Genomic DNA, 27,392 nt, shown 5'->3' on the forward strand with positions numbered 1-27,392 from the left:
CTACATTCTGGCACACCCAGAGTCCTGGGTAAAGATAGATGAAGGACCCCTGGATGGTTGAGTCAAAGGTGACTATGGGGTTGTGGCACTCATCTTGCTTTCAGGCCGAGGGAGCCAGCATTTGTCCACAGACAGCTTTCCAGGTCATGTGGCCAACATGACTAAACCGCTTCTGGTGCAATGGGACACCAGGAAAGAAACCAGAGTGCATGGAAACGCTGTTTACCTTCCCACCACAGCAGTACCTATTTATCTGCTTGCACTGGGATGCTTTCGAACTGCTAGGTTGGCAGAAGCTGGGACAGAAGTTGGCGGAAAGAACATATCTCAATGTGAGAGTTTTCAAATAAGAGACATGCCTCCCAACGTAGCAAAAATTAATTGCATTTGACACTTTTAATTTCAGGACCACTTAAGAACAGTTAATAGTCTCTGAATCGGGCTTGTCGGTTTTTCTTTATATTGTTGTAAGTTTGGGGCTGAGTGTATGTGTGCCAACCCTCTCTAATTCCTGGATCCAGCAAGTGTTAAAAGCTAATCAAGCTTTCTTGTTCCAGAAAGTAGCCAAACTAGCTTCCTGGTAAAGTGATGGGAGATTAAGGGGCTTGGTGCAAGATGGCAGAGAGGTGGTAGGCCCTCCCTCAACAGGCAAAGACAGTTGGGAGCGGAGGTCTAGCAGTGATGGGACCTAGAAGCAAAGCAGGATATTGGAGAGCGAGAGAACCAGTAGAAATGATTGAGAGCAATGCTTAATTTCTGTTTGAATCCTAGGGCACAGCCATGGGAGAAACAAGGCCCTTTGGGAGTGCTAAGAATGCATATATGTGTAAATAAACCATATATCATAAAGACACCACAGTCTCCAATGTGCCTCATTTCCAAAAGAAAACATAAACCCTGGGCAAGCACCCTGGAATCTTGTACCACTAAGAGATTGTGGTGGCATGCAACAATATTGTTCATTGTAAAAAGACAAATTTTCTGGATTTGATAGTTAAATGTGGCTACAAAATCAGAGTTGTCTGAATGTCTGATTCCAAACAGAAAGGGTAGAGTCTGACAGGAATCCTAAGCATGTTTGTACTCAGAAATAAGTTCCATGGGGCTACCTCCATAGCGAGTTTACAATTTCACTGCACATTATGAAAATTATCCGAGTATGCAATAAGCATCTGAACTTCTACCACTCAAGCAAAACTTTTTGACACTGTCAAACGTCCCCTACAAGTTTCTGTTCACAGTTATTACATTAAAAAAAAATGTTCCAGGTTACACCATATGTATGCTGTACATAAATAACATATTTATTCTGTTCCATTGGTGTATTTTAATAAGCATTGCTTTGGGACACCATGCCTGACAATTTAGGTTTATGAGGCTGTCAACAGAATTTACATGGTTAGGAAAATGTGATACAAAGTTGCCAGAGTAAGCTGCTGTCTGTCAAACGTAGCTGTCATGGAAAAATGAAACTTATAGAAGCTTGTACAGGCAGGACTGAATCGAATATGACAGAAAGGGTTTCCCCTTCCTTAGGAAATGCAAAAGATGTGGGGTGCCTGTGATTGTGAGTCACATTGTATCATTCGTTTTCATCAGAAACACTTGTTTAAATATATTATCGAAAAGCAACATATTCTCCTTGGTGGGACTTGTTGTGTCGTGCATATTCTGAGGCATGGGTCACCAATCCTTTTGGAACAGTAGGCGCATTTGGAATTATGAGAGAGTTGCTGTGGGTATAAGTCACAAAATGGCTGCTGTGGAGGGCATGTGGTAACATAAAATGGATGCCATGGAGCCATGGATTAACACAAAATGGCCAGCCCATCTAAAAGAGGTGAAAAAGAAGAAGAACCACAAAAAGCTTACCCCCTATGAAGCGGCATATCCCCCATGAATGGTGGGGGAAAGGCACCTACATCAACTACAGAAAAGAGCTCTTTCCACTTCTCACCTGTTCAGAATGGAATGGTGAGTGGCAAGGATGCCAACTTGAATAAAATATTGGAGTGTGTGTCTGTGTGTGCAGGGATGTCCCATCCCATATAATTGATCACAAGACATACATACCACTTGAATGGCAAAGCCCATCAACTTTAGGGCCTCCCTTCCCCCAGCCCCATCTAAATATTTTATGGGGGGGGGGGGGAGAGAAAGAGACCTCAGCCCCTAGGAGCTGGCTCCTATGTTGGGCGGGTGTCCAAACCTGACATTCATTTAAATGTGGACATGTCTGGGGAGGGCATATTCAATGCAAGAGAGGCTGAGCCAATTCAAACCAGACCAGAACATGAAGACCAAACAGTCTTTCATGGATTTTTGAAGGGATATTTACTGAGAGCTTTTACAGGTGCCATATTGACAGGGGGTATTGGTGGTTGCTTGTGAGTGCCTGCTTGGTGACCCTTCCTCTGAGGCCTTCTGTTAACATATCATTCTTCTGACCAGAGCCAGGTCCCAATTTGAAGGTTCTCTAAGTGCCTTCTAGATTCCCTGTCAGTGGTCCCTGGTACCTTCCCTGATGGTGGGGATAAACAGCTGCCATTTACATTTCCCACAATGCCCCAGAATGGTGCTGTAATGGTGTGGGAAAATAAAATGATGACTATACTCAGTTACCAGCTGCTACTTGGCATACCAGACGCTTTTTTTAAGGATACCAATGTCAGGAGCAGCTAGGGGTCTTGCTGTTGCTGAGGAGACCAGCAGCTGCTCCTGACATTTGTTTTACAGGTGAGTAGACAGTAGTTTGTTAGCGGATAGCAATTAGTAGCGCCAAAGATTTTACCCATGCACACCCTCCCTCAACCGTTCTCCATCAATTAATGAGAAAAAAAGAAGTTGCATTTGAAAATGATTAAAGGAACGAGAACAGCTCAGTGAACTTCTTGGTGGTGCTGCGAAGAGGGTTTTTTTTGTGCTTCACCTATTTTTCAAGGCGGTCAGGGAGTGATCTGCAGCCTTTCTGGGTGCTTGCCTTTCTTGAAAACCCTGTGGCATCCTCAGGCGGGCTTTCCTATAAGCACAGGAAATCTGGAAGTCTGTCTGCTGTGTGTCTTAAATCTGTTCACTATTAGTCATTTCCCTGTGTGTAAAAAGTCTTTTTACTGTTTAAGGTAAAAGGAGAGACTTCCCTCCAAAACAAAATCAGCAAGCACACCAATCTCAGTAGTCAAGTGTCCCCAGCATCCTATGCTCCAGTGGAAGACATCATGAGGGAACACATTCAATGTTTTTTGTTTTCTTTTTCAGACCAGGAAGCATGGGGTGCCAGGAAGGCTACAGAGTGCTGGAGAAATATTTATTGAAAAGAAACCACACACACATACCACCCATGTCCACCAAAAAATGGTTTCCCCATGTGGATGAATAGTTTTCTCCTGTGGGTTCCTGCTTTGTATTGTTTTTAATTTTGTCTCCTGCTATTCTCAGAGTTCCCTTTAACTGCTTTCTAGCCGTTTTTATTGTATTTTGAACATCTTCTTGAGACATGTATGTGGAAGGCAATAAGTAAGTAAGTAAGGTAAACTCGACCCCACACCCTCCAACATTCAATTAATTCTAAAGTGCTCTGACAATGAGGTGGAAAAGTAGAAACCCCTTTTAGAGGTGAAGAACTCTTTTGAGAAATTGGAGTACAGGTTTTAGTGATAGCTATTATCATCACCAACTGACGATTTTTTATTTTTACAAGTGATACAGTACTCAGGCTATTTTTTAAAAAATAATATTTATTAATTTTCAACCATTTAAACACAACAAAACAGAAAGACAAAAATAAAAAGAAAGAACAAAAAAAGAAAAAACAGAAAAACATAAAACTAACAAAGCATGACACAAACCATTTCAAACACAGAACAATTTCAATCTTATCTTTCATTCCCTTATTTCCACGACCTCCTCACACCTCCCTTTCTGTTTTCCACTTCTATTAATTATTTCAGCAATTCCTTTCCATCTTCCTCTGTTTTCTATCCTATAATTATCTTGACATATTCTAGCCTTATTTTCCCTTTAATACACTATTAATCTATTTATACTTGATTCCTTATAGCATTTCTACTAAAGCCATATAACTTCATTCCAACATTTTTCAAACATTCATTATTTTTACAGTATTTCTATAAATAGTCTTAAACTTTTCCCAGTCTTCTTCCACCAGCTCTTCTCCCTGGTCTCAGATTTCTGCCAGCCGTTTCCGCCAATTCCATATAGTCCATCAACTTCATCTGCCATTCTTCCCGAATGGATAAATCTTGTGTCTTCCAGTACTTCACAATGAGTATTCTTGCTGCTATTGTTGCATACATGAGACAAATTCTATCCTTCTTTAACACCAATTGACCGACCATGCCCAGGAGAAAGGCCTCTGGTTTCTTCAAAAGGGTATATTTAAATACCTTTTTCATTTCATTATGAATCATCTCCCAGAGTGTCTTAATCCTTGGGCATGTCCACCAAAGGTGAACTCTAATCCTCAAATTCGTCTGTTTTTCCTTAAGTTCAGTCATAGCGAGCGTCAACTTATGTTCATCAAATTGCCTCTGTAGGGCTGGGGCTCTCTTTCTCTTTCTCTCCAGTTGTGTTTCTGTACCTTCAACAGCAACAGCTTTTTCCTTGACTTCCTCCACAGCTTGCCATATCAAAATAGGTTCTTGTATCAATTTCTGGGTGGTTTCTGTATTGGTATTGTCCATACTCCCTGCATTCAAGTCAACCTCAACAATTGAAACATCCACTTTCGCATTTATCATGTCCATTTTCCTGTGAAGCTGATCCAATGAATCATTTATCTCATATAATGCAGCCACCAAAGCCTCTTCTGTCGACATTCCTCTTAGTTTCAAATATACTAGTACAAAGACAGCAACAAAAAAGAACAGGAGGGCCTAATAATAGACCTCTCCTGGATTGTTACCAAGTCCTCCCAGACCTTAATGTTTTATCAACAGCTGACTGGTCTGTTTTTCCTCTTCCATTTACAATAACATTTGAAAGATTCAAGGTCAGTCCCAGAGTCTCACGGTTTTTAACTTGCAACTGGAAATTCCCCTAGTCCAACTCTTGTAAATCAACCAGTTTCAAAGGCTTCCACTAGGGGGAAACAGTTTCTATTTGTAATAGTCAATAGTATCCAAAGTTAGTTTCAAATTAGTTTCAATTTTCAGTTACTTTTACTCCTTTTTAAAGCAGCCGGAGACAGTAGAAACAATGTATTTCTCTTATTTAGCTAGCTGTCAATGAACGTTCTAAGCGCTGTCAATGAACATTCCAAAAGATGTCAGTCCTACTAGCAGCCCGTTCCCAGGGTCAGAGCGGCGGTGTTTTAAATCTTTTCGCTCTCTCCCGCAGGCATACTCAATCCGCAACGTCCCCCTCTCTTCTCCTGCCTCCAAGAGGGGGTTTAATGTTCTTTACCTTTGGAAATTTGATCTTTTACAAAAAACCTTCCAGGACTCCAGCTTGCAACTTCATTGCCTCAGTCTATTTACACAAGGGGAAGGCGGACTTCCTGTTTTGAACCTCCCCGTTACGATACCAAATTAAACTTTTAGAAATCCAATTCTTCCGCTTCAGCTCTACTCACGGGTAATTACTTTAAAGTCAAATTGTCCACAGGAAAAGGTCAGCGCTCTCCGGCAACAGCTATGCGGCTTTGCTCCGTGGAAGAAGCAGACGATTTGATGCACCGCGTCGCTCCGGAGCCCCAAAAACCGGGGTTCCCCGCGAGTGGGGGAGGTGCAAAAGGTGCCCACTGAATCCCACGTTCACAGGCTTCTCCCGCCTGTGATTTTAACGGGTCTCCACCTTCGCCGTGGCGGCCAGACCCAGATTTCCACGCAGCAGATTCCTCCCGGTCAGAGGAATTCTGCCATTACTGGAGGTGCCTCCCCCAGAAGTCCCAGTACTCAGGCTATTTTTAAACATAATAGCTTAATGTACGAACCCTGACTCAACCTCCCTTGTCCTCGCCGCCCCCAATTGCTTATCTAGCAATAGGGGACTGCATGGAGTACAAAGAATAAGGAGAATCAGGGCGATTCATTGGTCTCCCCCCCAAAAGTAAAAGCATTATGTCAATCCCTCTTCCCTGTGCCAGATCAGGGTCTCCACAAAGTCACAGAGCATTCTGCCGCTCTGTTTTTCTGCACTTTTGGGTCCCAAATAGCCTTTTGTTTTCATATGTCTCCATGTTTATTTCGGTCCGTGCCTTTTGCATGGGTTTTTCAAGGAGTGACGCTGTCAAAAATGTTGCACATGGAGTACCAAAGAGCTTCTGGGCTGCTGCTGTTGGTGTTGTTAAACACAACAGCTGAAGGTACCATACTTTTCCATGTATAAGACGAGGTGTGTTTTTTTTTACTGTAAAATAATGTTCAAAATTCGGGCGCGTCTTATACATGGATAGTGCATGGGGGGGTGTGATGGGTTGCAGCCCCAAGCAGGAGCTTGTCAGTGGTGATTTGGTGGTTGATTGGTGGCTGATACGAGGGGTGCTTTGGATTGGCTGCTGCTGCCTTAATTGTGTGGGTGATTGGTTGATGCGGAAAGGGCTGCTTTGGATTGGCTGTGCCTGCGGCAGATGGGCTTGCGATTGCGGGCTGCTGTTGGTGAGCAGGAACACACTTGTTGAATTTGGCAGTGCGAGCGAGTGAATGCGTTTTCAACAACTCTGGGCCATCTCCCCCCATTTTCTTAAATTTGAGTCCCCCAAAATAGGGGTCGTCTTATACGGGGGGGGGGGCGTGTTATACACGGAAAGATATGGTATTTTAAAAAGTTGAAAGCTTGGTTAAAGTTTTTTTTAAAAAATAAATAAATCCTAATTGTTCAAGCAAAAATCGGACACCTGGAGCTCTTTAGAACCCTGCAGGTGGTGTTCTAAACAAGACATGTTAAGCCTGAACACCCCTAGAATCCCCTTTCAGACGTCCCCTCTTGATGCGAGGATGTCTGAAATGAAGCCATCAAGTGTGTGGACATTGGAGGGAAGGCTTGCTAATTCACCCCTTCTCCTCCCTACGTGAAGGAGCGTCTCCACCCCCATCGTTCTGCCTGTACACTGAGGTCCAGCGCCGAGAGCCTTCTGGCGGTTCCCTCATTGCGAGAAGCAAAGCTACAGGGAACCAGGCAGAGGGCCTTCTCGGTAGTGGCGCCCGCCCTGTGGAACGCCCTCCCATCAGATGTCAAAGCGATCAACAACTACCTGACATTCAGAAGAAATCTTAAGGCAGCCCTGTTCAGGGAAGTTTTTAATGTGTGATTTTAGTGTATTTTTGGTTTCTGTGGAAGCCGCCCAGAGTGGCTGGGGAAACCCAGCCAGATGGGCGGGGTACAAATCATAAATTATTATTATAAATTATTATTATACGTTCAGGGCACACACTTTTAGGTGATGACTGAATCAGACTAGTTCAGGGTCCCTTCGCCTAACTCAGTCAATGTACTGGTCAGCTCTCATTGGAGACAAAACAAAAACGGTTCACATGAACCCACCTCCACATTGACTTTCTGCAAAGACCCTTCTCAACCACCCAGGACAAATGTGTGTGGGTCAAAAGTGGGGCTGGGCAGAAATGCTGCTCCAAATGGTTTGTATGAAAGGCGCTGACACCACAGATCCAAAAGTTAATGGAAGAATTTAAAATATGCTGCTCCAACTCAACTTGCTAATCTACATTTAACTAATCCTCCCACTTTATAATGTGACTAAAAATGGCATTCTCTCCCTCACTTGTCGCAAAGGTTTAACAGGAGAGCCACTGAAATGAGAAATAATAATAATGCTCAGCTTCATTATTTTTTCAAAACCTATGTGCTGTGCATTGACAAGTGCAAAGGGTTATAAATAATTGAAGCGGAATCTGCATTGTTAAGCTAAATGTCACCCTACACGTTTGCTCACTTCCTTACTAATTCATCAAATTTGAGAAATTCGCATGGGGGTCTTTAATAAGACTTGGATTGACAAAGTCCTATTGAAATAATATTTTATCGAGCCAAGAGGGGGAAAGGAGTGTGGCGAAAGAACCAGAGTGGATTATTTTTTCATCTAAAGCAAATCCTAGTTTTGCTATTCTCTAGAGTAATCTTTCTGTGGGCACCATCATGTGACTTTTAGGCCAAACACTGAATGGGCATACGTAAGTCACAGGAAGGCCACTGTATCATGACATGGAGGAGTAATTAAAAAGAAACAAATAAATGCATTAATTGATTTTTGGACTATTGAGGAGATAAAAGGAATAGGCAGTGTCTGTACTGTTGGGCCTACTCTGATACCATACCCTCCAACATTTCTCTGGTGAAAATAGGGACATCCCTTTCCATAATGATAATTTTACTATTTACACCCCACACATCTGACTGGGTTGCCCCAGCTACTCTGGGCAGCTTCCAACATATAAAAATAATAATAAAACATTAAACATTTAAAAGCTTCCTTATACAGGGCTGCCTTCAAATGGCTTGGGTGTTGGATAATTCAATTACCCTCCAACATTTCTCCAATAAAAATAGGGACATCCTAAGGAAAAGAGGGACATTCTGGGATTAAATCAGAAACCGGGACAGCTTCTCTAAATCAGGAACTGTGCCTGGAAAATAGGGACACTTGGAGGGTCTGAGATTCTAATCTGAGGATTGGAGTGATCTCTTCCACTCCAATTGTCAGACTGTAAATTAAAACAGTATCACCTAAAAATAAGTGTTTCATATTGGCCATGTATTGACTCAGATAGTATGATATCAATGTGTGTGTGTGTGTGTGTGTGTTTGTGTGCGGAATATAAAGTGCTTCCTGAACTATTCCCTCAAGAGGAATGTTGCTCTTTCGCCAATGCAATAACCTCTATATGATAAATACACAAAGTAACTCTCTTTCCTTAAAAGTCAGGCTGTGTGAAAATATTTTTGCTACCCTTTGGTTAATACTTAGCGAACAACCTTAGGCCCAGTAAAGTTATATGGAGCCAGATCTGGCAATGGCCAGCAGTACGTTAAATTTACAACAAGGATTTAAGATGCTGGTCCAGTATAAGAAACGTGGACTTTACCATCTCCACCTAGAATAAATTATAGAATTTCTGACAACACAGAACCTTAAAAATGGATCTTTCTAGGGAGAAGCTCTCACATCTTCCTCTTCTTGAAGGCATGCTTTCTGGAACCAAATAATCACATACCCCTTATTACTTTGCTTTCCTCTGTTCTGTGTGATTGATCCCTGACCACCCTTGAACATATTTCACTTCCTGATCCTGCCTGGAGCCTCTGTGCAAAAAGCACACCCAGAGCTTCAGTTCTTGACCAGCTGTACTGGACTACAATTCCCATCATCCCTGGCCATTGGACATGCTGGCTGAGAATGATTTGCATTGGAGTGCAACAACATCAGAAGGTCCATAGTGTCAGCACCGCCCTTGAGCCAGTGTCACCAACTGGACTCATCCACTCAGACCCGACTGAGCTAGGCGAGCTGGGTAGCACTTCCAGAGACCATCTTCTGCACAGGAACAGGTCAAAGTGCTGTGGACTCACAGCTTAGAGTTGTGAGCACCGGATTCACTTCCACAAGAAGACAGTCGTCGCACAGCAGAGTATAGCAGAGTATAGCAGAGCATAAACGACTCGGAGAGCAGCTCTGTAGAATATCTTTTTTATTCTATCTACAACTATAATACACAACTATATACAGAGCTAAATGAGGTCTAAACAAAAATGCTGAACTGCACTGAGTGTCTGCAGCTGCTCTTAGCAGCAACCGTATCTATACACACGATCTCTCTCTAACACTCAGTCTCTCTCTCTCTCCGACACTTTGATGTGAGGCTGGAGTGGAATAAGTAGAGAGCAGAAATCGCCCCTCCTCTCTGGAGAATCAGCAGAGAACATCAGCAGATTCTTGGATATGGGAGGGGTGAAATCTCCTCACATAGGTTTTCCACTTTTGTTCTAGTGTAGGTGCATGCATTTTTAACTCTAACATGCATTAAATAAATGAAGGCATACCTCTGAGTAAACTGTATGGGATTTCTAATGCTGCGAGTCTTTCCTCCTTTATTTGTTTTAAAACAAACAAACAAACAAAAAACTTAGTATTAAGTTGTTGTTGTTTAGTCGTTTAGTCGTGTCCGACTCTTCGTGACCCCATGGACCACAGCACGCCAGGCACTCCTGTCTTCCACTGCCTCCCGCAGTTTGGTCAGACTCATGTAGCATAGTATTAAGTAGCATCATCCAATCCAGAAGCAGACTTTAAAGCTGTAATGCCTGCCACGCTATTAAACTGCCCCTTACGTAGCGCAAAAGAAAACTGAATGCTCCCCATTTCTTTCAGCCCAAGGTGACCAACATACATCAGCTACTTTGATGCAAAAAGGAAGGCTGTAATATGTTTGCAGAGAATTTATGAGCTCAAAGGACTGTAAATTATCACAATCCTAGTGGGTTTCAGGCCCGTATTGCCCAATGTACAAAAAGGAAGAAGGTAAAATATAATGGGTCCCCATATTTTAAACCTGTATACAACTAACACCTCACATAGCAAAAAACTTTAATGTCATTTCCTATCTCAGTCAACAATCCTATACAACATTCTTTCCAAAACTTTCTGGGCACCTGTTACAGTTTTCAACTTGTATCTGAATTTCTTAAAGCCTTTGTGCTTTTGCGGGTTGCTGAGTCATTACAAAATAGCAAAATTAACGGTATTGTAAAGGGATATGCAGGGTACACCAAAGAGAAATAGCAACAACAGCCAGGAAGAATATGATTTTTTAAAAGACTTTCAAATTCTGCACAGTCCTATGCATGCCTACTCAAAGATGAATCCCGCTGAGTTCATTGGGACTTACTTCCTGTTGTGTCTGTAGGAACACAGCTTTTTAATCCTGAGAATGTTGCAAATAACACATCCCTTCCCTTTTCTGCATGCCTTTACTGATAGTTCTTCTTTCCTTCCAGCAGCTAACTCAGACTGTAAGCGCCAACAGGCATGTAGTCAAAACAAGGCCGCTGAGAAATAAGAGTGAGGGGTCAGCATAGCTGCAGGAGGAGAAGGTTTCCAAAGTTTGCAGGGGTAACAAAAAATATTAAAGGGAAAAAAATCCTAACGGGACAGCAAAATAAAACAAAAACAAAAACACCCTCTCCTGAAGTGGGCAGTATGTTCATTAATTACAATCTGAAAACATATGTTGGAGGGACAATAGAATGGGATATTCTGAAAAAGAGTGTGGTTGGTTGGTTGGCTGGCTGGAATACTAAACCAGAGTCTCCCACACTGCACCATTCCTAAAATAAAAAAACTCCTGTGCTTTAGCCTAGTAGTTATTTCCCCAAGCCACACAACAACCCATAAGTTAACTGCTGTTTTTCAGAGAGAGAGAGAGAGAGAGAGAGCGCACAAGCTAAGAGGAAAAGCAAGCCGATTTCGCGTCGCAAGCGCAAGTCCCATCTGAAACATGCTTCAGTACGTTTCAAGCTTCATAACATAATGCTGCCTCAGACATACGAGCAAAACACTCTATTAACAGTTTTGCGAAATGGAGTGCTGAGCTAGGCTGCGATCTACACTTACTCATTTACTTGTATTTCTAAACATTTCAAATTCAAGTGCTCAGGTCCAGACCTTTCTGGTCTCTGAGACAGCAAAAAGTTCTGAAGCATGAAATGACTTGGTTGCAAGGCTGCAATTTTTGCTGAAATGTCATTTATTCTTACATGGTACAAGAACCTACAAGCTATTGATTTATTTGGTGTCCTCTTTAAGAAAATTTTAGCTTGAACGGCATGTTTAATGGGTTCATATTTTGTTTCGCATTTCGGCTGCCCCATATTTCTTCAGCCGCACGGCAGCTCACGGGGACTGCAGAGCTCTGGCAAACAGAATCATTTCAACAGTTACTGTCAGGATGTGTGTATTCCCTACTCCCCCACCCCACCCAATAAAACTTGCTCATCTTAGCAAAATGACTTCTGCTTCCTTAAACCATCTTTAGCCATTTCCCCCAAGTAGGAGCCTCTAAATTCTTCCTGCAAATTGTTTTCTTTGAAAGACAAAATTCAGTAGTGAATCCATCCATGTCCCCTACTACAGGCTTCCTCACCCTCGGCCCTCCAGATGTTTTTGGCCTACAACTCCCATGACTCCTAGCTAGCAGGACCAGTGGCCAGGGATGCTGGGAATTGCAGTCTTAAAACATCTGGAGGGCCGAGGTTGAGAAAGCCTGCCCTACTGCATAGCTCAGAGGTGGGGGAGAATCCTTTTTAGCCCAATGGTGATCACATTGCCTCCTGGCAACTTTCAGAGGGGCATATGCCAGTGGTAAAGGTAAAGGTACCCCTGACCATTAGTTCCAGTCACGGACGACTCTGGGGTTGCGGCGCTCATCTCCCTCTATAGGTCGAGGGAGCTGGTGTTTGTCCGCAGACAGCTAGCTTCCGAGTCATGTGGCCAGCATGACTAAGCTGCTTCTAGTGAACCAGAGCAGCGCAAGGAAATAACCTATTTATTTACTTGCACTTGATGTGTTTTTGAACTGGTAGGTGGGCTGGAGCTGGGACCGAGCAGTGGGAGCTCACCCTGTCGCAGGGATTCGAACCGCCAACCTTCTGATTGGCAAGCCCTAGGCTCTGTGGTTTAGACCACAGCGCCACCCGTGTCCCAAATGCCAGTGGTAGCCAAATCCAAATCCTAAGGTGGGCAAAAAACTGAATTTTATATTTGTACAGTAGGCTATATTCTACACACCATCTAGGCCAGTTTTTGCCCCAAACTTTGGTCTCCAGCTGTTTTGAACTGCAGTTCCCATAATACCTATCTTGCTAGCTAGGGATGATGGGCATTATAGTCCAAAACAAGAAGAGACCCAAGTTTGGGAAACACTGGCCCATATGGTATGTAGAAATGAATACAAAATTCATTTTTCTGCTCACCTTTGGATTTGACTACCACTGCTTAGCTTCAGCAGGCCTTGAGTGCCTTCAGATAATACGCTGGGGCTGACATGTTGGTGACTTGGCAGCCTCTGTGTTTCAACTACCACATTGCAATGCCCTCTGATAAGGGTGGTGGTACCCTCCTTCTCCACCCACTCCTTGATCATCACTCAACAATGAAATTATTATTATTATTATTTATTACTTATACCCTGCCCATCTGGCCAGGCCTGTATTAAAAACACAATAAGACACCAAACATTAAAAAATTCCCTAAACATGGCTGCCTTCAGATGTCTTCTAAAAGTCAGATAGTTGTTTATTTCCTTGACATCTGATGGGAGGGCGTTCCCCAGGGCAGGTACCACTACTGAGAAGGCCCTCTGCCTGGTTCCCTGTAGCCTCACTTCTCGCAGTGAAGGAACCACCAGAAGGCCCTCAGAGCTGGACCTCAGTGTCCAGGCTGAATGATAGGGGTGGAGATGCTCCTTCAGGTATACTTTCAAAACGTAAGTCTCTTTAATTCCAACAAATCACTTTTCAAGATGCCACTGACTTTACCAGCTACATGCATCAACTTATTGAATAAAGTGCTTTCAGAGTTATGTTGTTTTTTTTTCTGGAGGCAAAGTGATGCAAGGCATTCAGGGATGTAAAGCAGCAAAGGTCTAATCAATAGGACACTTTTGTTGCTGACAACCATTGTGGAAAAAATGATCGGTGCTAGTTCTCTTTTACCAGAGAAAGCAAATAACCTGAGTGGCATGCTTCCTCAATGCATTCCAAGTATTTATGGGTTACTTAGAAAGAGAGAGAGAATCCATAAACAAGGCCAGAACAAAAAAATAAAATAAAATGCAATTTTATTGATATCCATCTGATTTATGTTTACAGCATCTGCTGATAATAACCCCATTTGTCAGAGAAACCATCATGAATACTAAGTTGGAGTTACTGAGTCAAAACCCAAACAACTGTGTTTTCACACCCTGCATTTTCATAGAGAGACCTTCTTGGAAGAAGAAATTTCACCATGGCACTTTAGCCCAAAAGTTTTGGTATATATTTTCCTGTGTGCATGGAAGTTTGTCTAGTGTCAAGGCAGCTTCACATAGACCTTTCTCACTGTTTGCTTACTAAGATCTAAGCTTAAAAGAAATACTTTTGTTTTTTGCCAGGAAGATCAATGACACTAGTTCTTTCTGAAAATACAAAGTGGGACGAAGTTTATTCATAAGCTCAGGAAAAAGTAGCTCTAAATCAAGTCTTGAAGTCAGGGCTGTCTTAAGCATATGCAGTGCCGGGGTGCAAAGATCCGCCTGGCACCCCCCTCCCAGGTTGCCCAGTCCTGGGTACGCAGGAGGGTGGAGCTGGCCAGCTGGCCTAGATTCTTGCTGGCTCGGTTGCCCCCAAACTCATGGCGCAGAGCTGGCCGCAGCAGAAGAGCCCACCGTGGCGCTCTGACCAATGGGCAGGCTCTTCCTCAGATTCAAATCTCGGGCCCCGGACTCTCAGCCTGGCGCTCCTGAGAGCCCGGCACCCGGGTGCCTCACACCCCTAGCACCTATGGGTAAGACGGCCCTGCTTGAAGTTACAGAGATGTTGGCAAATCCAACCACCTATGTGGTCATATTTAGTTCTCCATTTACTGTGCAAGCCAAATCCTGGATCTACCGTGCTATTGGTCATAGGTTACGATCCGCCTGCCTCTGCACCTTGAAGCCCGTGATGGCTAAAATACACTCTGCTAGCACAAAACACATTCGACAGGCAGAAGTCTATCCATGTGCACAGGGCTGCCATCAGATGGGCAGAAGGGGTAGGGTTTAGAGGAGGTCTAAGGCTAGCAGCTGTCTAAAACCACAGAGCCTGGGGCTTGCCGATCAGAAGGTCTGCAGTTCGAATCACCATGACAGGGTGAGCTACCATTGTTCGGTCCCAGCTCCCAGCCTAGCAGTTCGAAAGCATGTCAAAGTGCAAGTAGATAAATAGGTACTGCTCCAGCAGGAAGGTAAATGGCATTTCCGTGTGCTGCTCTGGTTTTGGCAGAAGCGGCTTAGTCATGGTGGCCACATGACCCGGAAAAACTGTCTGCGGACAAACGCCAGCTCCCTCGGCCAGTACAGCGAGATGAGTGCCGCAACCCCAGAGTCGTTCGTGACTGGACTTAACTGTCAGGGGTTCTTCACCTTTACCTAAGGCTAGCAGGGGGCACACTCTCTTAGTTTCACTAAGAGTAATTCAGACATTTTTGAAGGAAGAGCACAAAACACAGACATAGCCCAAATGCCCTTTCTCCACGTCCAGATTATGTCATTCCCAAGTGTGATGCCTTTACAGAATAAAACACAATTGGCTGTTATTTGTATGTTTTACTTGGAAGTAATGCCCTTGAAATAAATGAGGGTTCTTTTCTGTCCTACTGAGAAAAGATTGTGATATTGCATCCCCAGCACCCCCTTTCTGGTTTTCCTTGTCCTCCATGGTCTTTGACACCAGAATGTGTGTTTTTGAGGTCTCACCCTATTCCTGTAACTGTGACTGTTCTCAACACTGACTTTTAATTTTCCCCCAGTCCAAGGTACAAGAATAAGGATATACAAATTAGGACCTTTTATTTTCTGAACAATTCCACATATTCTATGATCCACTACTGAGCCAAGTCCTAAATTGAAACACCAACATTCCATATAGGACTGCTAGAAAACCTCTCCCCTCCCCGAAGAACTTGGATACAAACGAGTCAATTTTCAGGAACTGCTAGCATCTGTATGTTCCAACTGATCTCATCAAGGATTTCTAATTCCCAGAGGTTATGAAAATCATGCATCTTCAATTAAATTGACGAGGTAAACATTTCAGAGTGACACAGAGCACATTCTCTGAGTGAACTCCTTGTTGTTATGGTGCTTCGACTGAGAGAAATGGAATAAGTGTGCAATATGCCTTTCTTCCTACCAAATGGTACAATGCCTCCCCCCTACCCAACAACAAAAATGCACAAAACTCAGTTTTGGAATCTAGCTAGAAGAATGTTTGTTTTATAACGTTAGGATATCAAGAGGCATTTTATTTCATTTCTGCATTTTGATACAATCCATACTTGTTGTTTCAGGGCAATATGTCTCGGAGGCTCCAAAAATGCCCAACAGAAAGAAAGACAGCCACCTGGCTGATCTGAATTTTCCTTTTGAATCAGGTTCTACAATGTTGGAGTAATATTCAACTTCTGTCCATTTCCCCAAGCAGAAAGAAAGGACTACAATCTGTGCAAAGTGGGACTTAATTAAAGAGAAGAGCAAAACCACAAAGCCACCACTACTGCCCCTGTCAATTGAAGTTTTGAAAATGGGAGTTTTGGAGTGCCCTGTTGCACTTGATCTTTTGCCAGCAGTGCAGCTTGCAGAGATGGTACAAGAGCAGGACCTTCATGCTGCCCTATTTCAGGCCTAGGTAAAGATAAAGGGACCCCTGACCATTAGGTCCAGTCGTGGCCGACTCTGGGGTTGCGGCGCTCATCTCGCTTTATTGGCCGAGGGAGCCGGCGTACAGCTTCCGGGTCATGTGGCCAGCATGACTAAGCCGCTTCTGGCGAACCAGAGCAGCACATGGAAATGCTGTTTACCTTCCCACCAGAGCGGTACCTATTTGTCTACTTGCACTTTGACACGCTTTCGAACTGCTAGGTTGGCAGGAGCAGGGACTGAGCAACGGGAGCTCACCCCATCGCGGGTGACCACCGACCTTCTGATCGGCAAGTCCTAGGCTCTGTGGTTTAACCCACAGCGCCACCCGTGTCCCTACTTTCAGACCAACTGTGGTTTAAAAAGAGTCTGGACTACAAGTAATGATGAACTCAGAAATGGTCATTCTGGAGACCCCACGGGCACACTGGAGTAATGGAAGTGTGTGGAAAGCATTTGTGCAAGAAGCTCTGGACATAATCCAAGAGTGCATAAACCATTTCTCCCAGTTTGGTCTGCTTCCTGAACTCGGCAGTATCTCAAAACTTTTCCAGCCCAGAATATATTTGGGAGAAGGTGAGAAATGGAGTTTGCAGTGTTTTCGTCCTCTCTATGTCCTCTCAGAGGTTGGGCTACCTCAGACCTCCAGGGCTGACATGAATTTTCCATTATGAGCATCTTGCAGACAGTGTTGCAACATTTACTTCGATGGCCATTTTCTATTGATGTGCCAGAATACCTCCTCAGATAAAAGTTCTCATACCCAAGGCTCCCTAGAAGAAATGGCAAGCCTATTTTACAGTCACATACTCAAACTTTAGACCTTTCCCTACCCAGCTGTAAATGCCGGGCACGTTTTCCATCCTGTTCTTCTTGCATTTTGTTTTCTATTTTGGCACATTGACATATTCCATTTTGTCATGGGCTTCTGCTCATAATTTCTTATTAAAAGCAGTGCAAAAATGAATACATATTTGAAAATATCAAGTGCCTAGTTAATGCCCTGCAAAATTTCCACTTGCAACTCTGCATCACCAGCTGGACTTCTGAAGCAGGGCCAGGGGCTGAGTCAAGGGTTGGCATTATTGGTCGGCATCCAAGACCCATTCCTCTACGTGTGTGTGTGTGTGTGTGTGTGTGTGTGTGTGTCCATTGGCAATCCCTGAACCCTGCAGGACTGATGTTCATTTTCCTTCTTATTGCTGCTTCTTTGCCTGCCCTCCTAAGTGAATGAGAAAGTGCAAGAGAAAGAAAAAGGCAGAGCTGTTGCTACTTCTGCTCATCTCTCTCCCTGGACAGTGAGTCTCACTGGGCCCAGAGGGAGAGGAAAGGCTATTGAGCAGTGGTGGAAGCAGCAGGGAGATGATAGAGCCACTGACAAAGACCTCCCAAAACCTGGAGTTGGTCTAATCTTTCTTTGGATGGGGGGTGGGGAATGAACATAGCTGGAGAGGGGACCCCCCATTCTGAAATATCATGGATAGGGATAGCATGAGGATACAGAAATCAGTGAGAAACGCTACCCACTGCCAGGAGGTCCTACATACGAGTAGGAATCTGGCAGAGACACATGCCCGATTGGCATATTCTCTCCCTCCTGGTTGGTCGGGAGATTCAAAAGCTTTCTCCAGCCCGAACATCACAGTGACTGATACCAAGAGGCATCAGCATACTTCAGAATCAGCAGAGTATAGGCAGTCAGCGTACAGTCTCAGTAGTGCAGCTTTTTGGCTAAACTACGTTTATTTACATATACACACGTGGAGCATCGTAACTCAGCTCCTTCCTCTTCAGCATCAGACAGCAAAGAGAGAAAGAACAAAAGGACAAATGTCCTATATCATGGAAACAGAGTAATAAAAACATCCTGTCTCCATCACTTCCTACAATGCAGAATGAAAACATACACCGTCATGTGATAAAAACAATCCCATGACTGCAACACGGGGAACGAATCCTAACACCCACATCCTTAAAGCTACAACAATTCACTTTCCATTTCTCTCTAATTCCAGACTGAGCTGATCCAGGATCCATTGGATCTCAAGCTCATCTCACTCCCATAGTGCAACAGCATCAGGCCTGATCTGAGCCTTGTCACCCTGCCCTCCTCCTTTCACTGGGGCTGGCATAAGTTGCAGATGTGGTGGTTTCCCTTCTCCTCTGCAAATCCCTGCTGGTGGTGGGTGGAAGTTACGATTGTGATATGTGTAACTCTCTCCTCGCCGCTCTAACTCCAACTTTCTAAGACTCGAAGTCTTTAAAACATGCTTGCTCTCATGCTTACTGGCTTGCTTTCTAATTTGCTCCCCCTCTTTTGTCTCAGTCTGCTCACATGAATGGCCTCTGGTAGTCTAGAGAATATGTCACAAGACAGAATACGTCACAGTTACTTTTGCAATTGTGATCAACAAAGGGCATTGGTTCTCTTAATAATGGTGTAGTTTATTGGCTTTTCAGCCATTAAGTATGACTTCCCAATGCCCCTCCTTTTTTTCCACAGGTGTCTACAATATTCAGGTGGTCTTGCTGTCCAAGCCCAAAACCATAGTCACCCCAATCCCCTCCTTTCCATCCAAGGAAGTTCTTCCCCAGTAGATTGTGGAAAAAGTAGTGGGGTGCCTTTGGTCTAAACCAGCAGGGCCACACCTGTGGGTGAGTCTGCCATTATAATGGAAAATCAGCAAGGAGGGCAGGAGGCAGGGAGGGCAGGAGGCAGGGGGGAGAAAGTGGATTCTGTGGCTTATGAATAAAAGAAAATGATTCAATGGACTGATTTGAAAGTTGACAGGGTAGGAGAGACAAGTCTGAGGATAGCCCATTCCAAATTAGGGGTGGAAGGATAAGAAACGACTTACTTTGAAAGCAGTGAACAGGCTGATAATAATTTGTTTGCCAACTGGTAGCTTCCTTTAGTGGGCATGCTGCTACATGAAGAAATGGTTGTCTGTCTCTTTAGCATCTCATCTGGTCATCTCATCAGGCGTGCATTTTGACCCAACATTTACACAAAACCAGAAATCCAAGGAACCAGGGGACTGTTTAATAAAAAAACCAAAAACAAAAAAAACAAAAAACACTTGCCATTTGGGAAAATGCTACAGTTTACCACCCACATCACAGGAACTGTGGCTAGTCATTACCAAGTGGTCAGTTTGTGTTCACCTCTTGTCATGATTTTGTTTTTGCATGCCTTTTAAACAAGGCTCTTGACTTGTAATGTTAGATGGTTAGATTTCTGGGTTGCATGGGGCATCATCTCCACTGAATAGAGGTAAAGTAAAGGGTAAAGGGATCCCTGACCATTAGGTCCAATCGTGGCCGACTCTGGGGTTGCGGCGCTCATCTCGCTTTATTGGCCGAGGGAGCCGGCGTACAGCTTCCGGGTCATGTGGCCAGCATGACTAAGCCACTTCTGGCGAACCAGAGCAGTGCACGGAAACGCCGTTTACCTTCCCGCCAGAGCGGTAGCTATTTATCTATTTGCACTTTGACGTGCTTTTGAACTGCTAGGTTGGCAGGAGCAGGTACCGAGCAATGGGAGCTCACCCCATCACGGGGATTCGAACTGCCAACCTTCTGATCGGCAAGTCCTAGGCTCTGTGGTTTAACCCACAGTGCCACCCGCATCCCTGAATAGAGGTAGGAAGCAGAACAACAAGAACCTCTTAACTTTAGATGCAGTATAAACCAAAAGAGCCAAGGATTAGCAGTAAGCACTTGTTTTACCTGACGGTAAGAATGATGATTGTCGATGCTACATTAAACAAGTTGTGTTGCTATTTCCCTGAGTTTCTGCTCAGTATGGACAACCAGAAAAGCTGCATCAGCAAAACTAACTCTAGAGTAAGCTGTTCAGTCTGAGTTTATTTTTTTTCTCCTTTTTTTTTACCTTCAGGCATGACAGATTAAAGAATTTATCTATAGACATGGGAAGCATATTTCTCCCTTCGTTTCTTTTTCTTTTTTTTCTTTCTTTTGCCAGAAGAGTAGCTTTAAGAATAGAATAGAATTGCCGGGGGTGGGGAGAGAGAGAGAGGGACAGTGAAATTGAAAAAGGCGTGTGCATTCACATAATAACCTTTGGCTGGTTGTTTGTTGCTGCAGCAAACAGAACTCAGCAAACCACCAATTGCACGTTGATATTTCCTGCACCGTTTGCAAAGAGCAAGAGATAGAAAACCACACTGAAAATAAAGTTATATTCTTTCTCTTTTCATCATAGGAATGGGAAGATAATGATATGAAGAGTTAATGTGGCTGATACAAACAGAAGCACAGCAGACCCGTCTCCCTCTCCTCCTTCCCTGACACAAGTCAAAGAATCCCTTTACTTATTCTGTGCAACCCATGATACCTTTCCTGGGATGCTGCAACTAAAACAGCTGACAGGTGAGTGTGTGCATACATTTAAAATAGTAGATCTGCATGCTGAAGACCATATTCCTTATCTCCAGCAAATGTCAATGGAATTAATAGTGTGTTGTTTGTTTATTTATTTTTTAATGTGAGATTTAGCAGGTTAGTGCATGGGAAATAGATTTGAAGAAGTTTTTTGTGTGTGTGGTGTGTGTTTTCTTATCATGACTGCATCACTGGATGTTTATTGTTTGGTTAGTACCTTCCCATCTGGTGCAACACCAGGAATTTGGGAAAGACCTATGCAGTGATATTTTTCCAGAAAAAGAGGTGCCAGAACACCTCCCTCGTTCCCTCAGAGCCCACCTGAGAGGTGCCGGAACTGAGTTCCGGTGAGTTCCGGCTGAAAAAAAGGCCCTGGACCTCTGTGACTGGACTCTGCTTATGCTGATGCTATATTCACTGATTTGTCAAAGCTAACGTCATGGGGAAACAGTGCCCTTAGTCCTTATAATGTGTGTGAGAACTACTTGAAGCAAAGAGACCACATCTGCAGCCCAAACCATGTCGACTCAGAAGTACTTTTTCCTACAAAAGTGGAGTTACGACTAAAGCCTATGATGCTATGATTCCATGAGGATTTTCAGGTGATATTATTATTATTATTATTATTTCTGTTAATAACCCATTCATAATATGATTATGCTATTATGCGGAAATGTTCTTCCTACTAATAGTTAACACTTTTTATTTTAGGTTTAAATCTATCAGTAAATCACCATGTGATGAAAGTTTCAGGTAGCTGGGTTATCAGTAGAATTTGGAATCATTACCTGAACATTCAGTTGTCTGAATGTTCCTGGCCTGTATGAGGAACATGGGTGCATGAAGTTGCCTTCTACTGACACAGAGGTACATCTAGATAATATTTTCATGGTCTGACTGTCCATGATGATCCAGGGTCTCAAGGCAGCATATTTTCAGCCCTATCTAAAATATTTTTTTGCTGAAGGTCTTTATACATCCAAAGCAATTTGCTTCGCACTGAACTATGGTCCTGCCACTGGCTTCCTACATTGGTTATGAACGGTTGTCTTCACTGGTGACTAGAAGTCAAAGATTACTTAAACTTATGAACAACAAAGCATTTGTAACATAGAATAATAGAATCTTAGAGTTGGACGGGCCCCAAGGGTCATCTAGTCCACCCCCTGCAGTGCAGGAATCTCAGCTAAAGTACCCATGACAAATGGCCATCCAACCTCTGCTTAAAAACCTCCAAGGAAGGAGAGTCCACCACCTCTCATGGGAGTCTGTTCCACTGCTGAACATCACTTGATGTCAGAAGGTTTTTCCGAATGTTTAGTCGGAATCTCTTTTCTTGCAACTTGAAGCCATTGGTTCGAGTCCTACCTTCCTCCAGAGCAGGAGAAAACAAGCACGCTCCCTTCTCTATGTGACAACCCTTGAGATATTTGAAGATGGCTATCCTATCTCCCTCTCACACTCCATGTTTTCTGGCTAAACAAACTCAGCTCCTTCAAGCGCTCTTCATAAGACTGTTTCCAGACTATTCATCATCTTGGTTGCCCTCTTCTGCATATGTTCCAGCTTGTCAAGATCCTTCTTAAATTGTGATGCCCAGAACTGGACACAGTATTCCAAGTGTGGTCGGACTAAGGCAGAATAGAGTGGTACTATTACTTCCCTAGACAGCATCTTAAAAAGCAGAGACATCACTTTGCCAACAAAGGTCCATATAGTTAAAGCTATGGTTTTCCCAATAGTGATGTATGGAAGTGAGAGCTGGACCATAAAGAAGGCTGATCGCCAAAGAATTGATGCTTTTGAATTATGGTGCTGGAGGAGACTCTTGAGAGTCCCGTGGACTGCAAGAAGATCAAACCTCTCCATTCTGAAGGAAATCAGCCCTGAGTGCTCACTGGAAGGACTGATCCTGAAGTTGAGACTCCAATACTTTGGCCACCTCATGAGAAGAGAAGACTCCCTGGAAAAGACCCTGATGTTGGGAAAGATGGAGGGCACAAGGAGAAGGGGACGACAGAGGACAAGATGGTTGGGCAGTGTTCTCAAAGCTACCAGCATGAGTTTGACCCAACTGCAGGAGGCAGTGGAAGACAGAAGTGCCTGGTGTGCTCTGGTCCATGGGGTCATGAAGAGTCGGACACGACTAAACGACTAAACAACAACAACATTACTTCCCTTGATCTGGACAGTATACTTGCACGATCAGCTTTGGTGATCAATAGTCCCCTTCATCAGTTGCAGGATGAAGCGGACGGTAGGGTACTCTGATGTACCTGATGAAGTGGATTCTAGTCCACAGTGGTTTATGTAGTTCATACGTAACAGACTAGAATGGCTCCCCCTTTGGGAATTCCCAGGTAAGACACACAAATTGCAGAATTGTCACCAGGACAGTTTATTAGTTTAACTCTGGCTTGTGAAGTCTGATATATGTCACGTGTTTCTAAATAGCAGTCAGCAAATTAGAAGGCTGTTGTGAAGTAACCCAATAATCCATCCAACCAGCAAAAGTAATTTAACTAAGATGGAGTGAGGGCTTACTACGGAACAATCTATCACTAATGACTGGAACAGGTGCACAAAGTGTCTTAATAAATCAGTAACCTGAAAAGCACATAAATTACTTTGAAGGTTAATGTATTTTCCTCCTTGTTTCCCAAACATCTTGGAGGTATTTTCATGAATATTTCAGACACTGCACAGAAAACCTCGGTGGAATATGCTTGAGGTGCTAGATAAAGGAAGAAATAGAAATGATGATACTTTCCTAAGTGAGGATCATTATGGACCATTGCCTTGCAGATCTTCCTAGTAGTGAAACCTACTGAACTATAAACTTTAAAGAAGACTGTTGGATTCACATTATTAACTTCGCTTAAAATCAGATTTTTCAGATCCTTTCAATTGGTAGTCTAGAAATATTTTTTAAAATGATAATCTGCTGAAGTTTAAATGAGGTTCAGCTGAGTACCTTTCTCCCACTCCGCAGTGCAGGAACCAGAATATTCTGAGATTGTCTGCATTCACATGTCTGAATGTTAACATTCCGGGGGGGGGGGGGGAGTGACATTCCTTTCAACATATATATTTACCACTTTCTCAGTCCACTGCATACATCTGATCAAGTAGGCTGTTTACTGAAAAATACAACATAACTTAGTTAGTCTCTTAGGAGCTGCCTGGGCAAAAATGGACAACCTTGGGATCTGTGTAAGGATGTCCCATATGATGAGCTGCAGAACTGTACACAGGAACATCTGCTTGTGCAATATGATATTTCCAGGATCTGGCCTGGCCCCATCCATCCCAATTGTCCATTGAGAGCCAGTGTGGTGTGGTGGTTAGATTGTTACATTCTATGTTACATTATAATTAGAGTGAACATTTTTATAGGGGCTTGCTGCAGTAATGAATAATTTAAACTTATTGTATTTTTTGCTCTATAAGACTCACTTTTTACCTCCTAATAAGTAAGGGGAAATGTGTGTGTGTCTTATGGAGCGAATGCAGGCTGCGCAGCTATCCCAGAAGCCAGAACAGCAAGAGGGATTGCTGCTTTCACTGCGCAGCGATCCTTCTTGCTGTTCTGGCTTCTGAGATTCAGAATATTTTTTTCCCCTTGTTTTCCTCCTCCAAAAACTAGGTGCTTCTTGTGGTCTGGTGCATCTTATAGAGCAAAAAATACAGTATGTCTTCCATATTGAACCTACAGCAGTATTATACGCTATGTGGTAAGCCCAAAATTGTATTGAGGTTTAAATAGAAAAGTGCAGAATTATAGGTTTTTAGCTTAATAAAAGCCTCTTTTTTGTATTTTTAAGAAGATCTAAGTTCACACATAAGCAGGAGCTCTCCAAATAGATGCCACTGAAGAAGACGGAGTCAAAACACATTTGACAAGCCATTTGGAATGCAGCTTTTGTAATCAATGTGTTTTAAGACTTTGGACACAAACAACTTTGTTCATGAGAGATAATACACCATGTGTTGCATGTAAATGTTGGAAAGCCACACAAGATTATTCAGCTGTTATTGCAGGGGTCATCAAACTTTTTCAGCAGGATGCTGGTTCACTGTCCCTCAGATCTTGTGGGGGGGGCAGATTATTTTTTTTTTTGGGGGGGGTGAAAATTCCTATGCCCCACAAATAACCCAGAGATGCATTTTAAATAAAAGCACATATTCTACTCACGTAAAAACATGCTGATTCCCGGACCGTCTGCGGGCTGGATTTAGAAGGCGCTTGGGCCGGATCCAGCCCCCAGGCCTTAGTTTGCCTACCCATGTATTATTGCATATTCTATTGGCTATCAGCCATAGATTGCATTTTGGTATAGTTTTAAATTCTTGCATATATAGCTTAAAGAAACATATTATGTTCAACTAGACCTTGACTTCACTTGTTTGTCTCAAATCCCCACTCAACCATGAAACTAAGTAGGTGACCTAAAATGGAGAGGAGGTGGGGGGGAACCATGTATGCCACCTTGAGCTCCTGAGATGACAACAACAAAAATAAGAATAAGAAGTAATGGCCTTCTGGGGGAAAAGGGCTATAAAAGCCTTCATGTTTGTGCTGGGATGTTCTTGAGTAACTGGCCTGGTTCTGGTATGTTCTCATGTGATCTTCAGCTCTGCCCTTTGGTCATCTTCCATACTTCTTGCTTGCCTGCTCGTTCTGGTTTCTGCTTGTTCTTTAACTCTGTCTCCTAACTGGTTCCTCAGCTTTGATTTCCTGGCTTGTTCCTCAGCTTTAGTTTCCTGCCTCAACTTCTTGCTCCTGGTTTATGACTCCTGGGTCAGCTTCTACAGCAGCCCACAACTCACCTCTGACAGACTGACAGGGGCAATCTCTGTATAGAGCCAGCTTTTATCATTGAAAAGAACAAAACTAATGGAGAATGTGGGTCAAATATGATGTCAGCAATCGTAAGCAGACGAGCTGCAACTGTCTGGCTTGACATATAGTATATATATAAGACTGCAAGACCAGTCTTATAAGGAGAAATTAGTCCCAATGTCTCTTTTCCATTTTTGCCTCTAGGTAGGTTCTGCCTAGGGACGCGTGTGGCGCTGTGGGTTAAACCACAGAGCCTAGGACTTGCCGATCAGAGGTCGGCAGTTCGAATCCCCGCGACAGGGTGAGCTCCCATTGCTCGGTCCCTGCTCCTGCCAACCTAGCAGTTCGAAAGCACCTCAAAGTGCAAGTAGATAAATAGGTACCTCTCCGGCGGAAAGGTAAACGGTGTTTCCGTGCACTGCTCTGATTCGCCAGAAGTGGCTTAGTCATGCTGGCCATGCTGTACGCTGGATCCCTCAGCCAATAAAGCGAGATGAGTGCCGCAACCCCAGAGTCGGTCACGACTGGACGTAATGGTCAGGGGTCCCTTTACCTTTACCTAGGTTCTGCCTTATTTAGTTTTAAAAATATAAATATATTTTGCCTAGTAAACTTTTCATCTTATCAGAGGTAGGCATACTCTGGCATTTTGTCTTCCCCAAATATGATGATATGTTTAATATTTCTTGAGGGTGCACAAAGTATCCAATGTTAGAAAATATTGAAACAGAGAAAGTCAATTTCCACCCTGCTTTTCACCACTTCTCGAAGTGATATTGTTCGATTATAAATTATTAAGGGACCAAGCTTTAAGAAATTGCACATATACTATATTTGCCAATATATTCCTGAGAGGGATTTGCTTATAACAGAAGACAAAAACGAGGGCTCAATTTGTGTTTAAACTTATATTACACCAATAAAATACTTATAACAGAGGATACATTACAATTTTCAATATCTATTCTCTTATTGTCAAACCGCAGAAAACTTAATAATGGATGAGCAAATTTCTCTTGTTCAGCAGAAAAAAACTTTCCTACTTTTCTAAAGTAAACCAATTTGTTATAGCTGATAACCTTATTGCCTAATACTACATGAAAATACAAGTGGAAGAAGTAGGTAAACCCTCTTCGTCATCTAACTTGTGTTTGAATAGGGAGTTTGCCAATTTTCTCAAGGAGTTTACCCTGCCAAATGAACTTCAAAATTTTCTTAAAAGACTCCAGCTCTCTTTGAAGTTATTTGAGTCAGGCCCTAAATTAGTGGGAGGATAAAAGTAAACAATAGGCTCTAAACATAATGAAGCTGTCAATAAAACAATCAGACTAGCCATCCGCAAGAAAAAATAGACATTAAAAGAACATTAAGGTTGTGGTGAAAAAACAATAGATGTGAAAAAAAATTAGTTAACGGTGACACTTACCATATGTTTTTGCAATGTATTGTCATGCTGAAGTAAATTTTAAAGGTAGTTAAGGAGAAACCCTGTTGTGCCTAGGTGCAAAGTACCATATGCTAATTCTTCTTTTACATCACAATGGGGGTGCCATCTTGTCCTTTGCCTCAGACATGCTGGCCCTGACTGCACCATAGATTTGTATAATGGCTTTATTAAACCTTTTGGGTTTTATCTGCCCCTATTAAACAGCCCACATTGATTTTGTTAGGCTCCAACACTCTTCCTAAATTTTGAGGGCATGTTAAAAAAAGAAAAGAAGTGAGCGCTTTAAAAG

General features: G+C 43.1%; 1 long non-coding RNA gene across 3 annotated transcripts in view; it reads right to left on the reverse strand.

Moving 5' to 3' along the window:
• The window catches only part of LOC308473675, a 41,428-nt gene extending 14,260 nt beyond the window's left edge, over window positions 1-27,168 (reverse strand). Inside the window, exons 1-3 of one of the 3 annotated variants that reach the window (XR_013984179.1) lie at window positions 27,083-27,118; window positions 23,909-23,953; window positions 19,268-19,447 (exon numbers count right to left, since the gene is read on the reverse strand). This is a non-coding gene — a long non-coding RNA (uncharacterized lncRNA). Of the gene's footprint in view, window positions 1-19,267; window positions 19,448-23,787; window positions 23,954-27,082 lie in introns of those variants that run through there. The other 2 variants (XR_013984178.1, XR_013984180.1) reach the window with 2 other exon arrangements.
• Between the last annotated feature and the right edge of the window lie 224 nt (window positions 27,169-27,392).

Source organism: Podarcis pityusensis (assembly GCF_964106645.2).
Source record: "Podarcis pityusensis genome assembly, chromosome: 3".
Taxonomy (NCBI): Eukaryota; Metazoa; Chordata; class Lepidosauria; order Squamata; family Lacertidae; genus Podarcis; species Podarcis pityusensis.